Below are 2,294 nucleotides of genomic sequence, written 5' to 3' on the forward strand. Positions count from 1 at the left end.
TTTAATATGTTTGTGTGATGCTTCACTGATGAGAGTATTTGGTGAACATCGTTTTGTCCTACTAATTTCAGCGGTTCTTGAACTCACCATAGTGTTGACTGATGCAAAAGTTTGTTTACGTGTTAAATCTTTTAGATTTAGATTTAGATTTATTGGTCCCCGTTGGGGAAATTCATTTTCACTGCCGTACATTTAAACTAGGGATGTCCAATAATGACTTTTTGCCGATATCCGATATTGTCCAAATCTTAATTACCGATACCGATATCAACCGATACCGATATATACAGTCGTGGAATTAACACATTATTATGCCTAATTTGGACAACCAGGTATGGTGAAGATAAGGTCCTTTTTAAAAAAATTAATACAATAAAATAAGATAAATTATTTAAAAACATTTTCTTGAATAAAAAAGAAAGTAAGACAATATAAAAGCAGTTACATAGAAACTAGTAATGAATGAAAATTAGTACAATTAACTGTTAAAGGTTAGTACTATTAGTGGACCAGCAGCACGCACAATCATGTGTGCTTACGGACTGTATCCCTTGCAGACTGTATTGATATATATTGATATATAATGTCGGAACCAGAATATTAATAACAGAAAGAAACAACCCTTTTGTGTGAATGAGTGTAAATGGGGGAGGGAGGTTTTTTGGGTTGGTGCACTAATTGTAAGTGTATCTTGTGTTTTTTATGTTGATTTAATAAAAATAAAAATAAAAAAAACAATACCGATAAAAAAACCCCCGATATCGATAATTTCCGATATTACATTTTAAAGCATTTATCGGCCGATAATATCGGCAGGCCGATATTATCGGACATCTCTATTTTAAACAATAGACATTACACATCACGAACAAAAATAACAAAAAGACATCATACATGACCAACACTATTTAGTCTAGCTGTATGTACATATTGCATCATTATGCCTCATTTGTAGCTATATTTGAGCTCATTTAGTTTCCTTTACTTTTATCTTCTTTGTATATAATTTAGTTTTGCATGTCTCATGACACATTATCTGTATGTAATATTGCCTGCATTTCAGATAGTTGTTTGTGTGCCATGTTGTTCCAGACCACAGCAAACATGACGTAGCTTGCCAAAGACTGTAATAAATTCATTAGAAGAAGACAGCCTGCCGTTTCCTTTAACTTGGACACACACATCTATACCTTTGACCATTAAAAGCCAGTAATTTCCAGGAGTTATCTCACCCTCTGAGTAGCCTCTGATTTACTAATGGTTTCTAATGTTGTAAAAATGTGTAAGATAAATATTACATTTCGACCAAGATTTGCTTCAGCCTGCGACACATAGTCATTTTGATAATAGGCTAATATAGCTGATATAGACACCTACGTCATGTGTTGCCTTCATTATAAGACTCATACCGGTATATGGTTTTTCATTTTTTGCGGCTCCAGACAGATTAATTTTTTTGTATTTTTGTTCTAACATGGCTTTTTTCAACGGTTTTGGGTTACCGACCCCAGCTATAGACGAACAAAATAAAATACATTTAATAGCCATTGCTGACTCCTCAACGATGGACGCTTTTGACCTTCCTTTTTTTCAATAACACCTGGTGTCGAACTTTGAGATCGGCCCCAGTCCACAAAAACTTTTCAACATCTCACCCAAGTTAATTGGGCATACATGCACGCACCCGCCCCTCCCCCAATCAACGCCTTCACCACTGCTTAATTCCTCTTTGGTGGTTGTTGACGGCTGATTAGCGCTTTATAGCGGCAGCCGGCCCTTTGTTGCGAGTTGTTGTGATTACATGTATCATGTTTATGTGTGCTATGCTATGTGAGGTTTTTTCCTTGGACTCAGTCTGGACCCCTCCCGAGGGTCCAGCCTTAGACTGATACTTTTTTTTACTCTTCCCCCTTTCCCAATATCACCTTTTTCCCACCTTTTTTAAGGAGCGCCGTAAGTGGCGGATCCATTGGCGGTCCCGTCTTGTCCCCCTTGTAACGTATGTCTGCTTTTAGTGGGACTGTGCCGAAAATTAAATTTCAGTTCTTATGTGTCTTGTACATGTTAAAGAATGGACAATAATAAAGCATCTTGATCTTGATTGACATTTTTTAAAAGCCAAAGAGTGATACAGCCGGAGCCGCTGGTTGCCAAACGTGCTAAGGCAGATCTGTAGTCATTTTAAGTGTACTTTTAAATATTTGTAGTGAAATCAGTTGACTTCATGCACTGAGAGATGAGTAAACAAAAACGAAACAAAGTTGGTAACGGAAAGAGCTGTGGATGTGTGTGTT

Source organism: Nerophis lumbriciformis, linkage group LG05 (assembly GCF_033978685.3).
Source record: "Nerophis lumbriciformis linkage group LG05, RoL_Nlum_v2.1, whole genome shotgun sequence".
NCBI lineage: Eukaryota > Metazoa > Chordata > Actinopteri > Syngnathiformes > Syngnathidae > Nerophis > Nerophis lumbriciformis.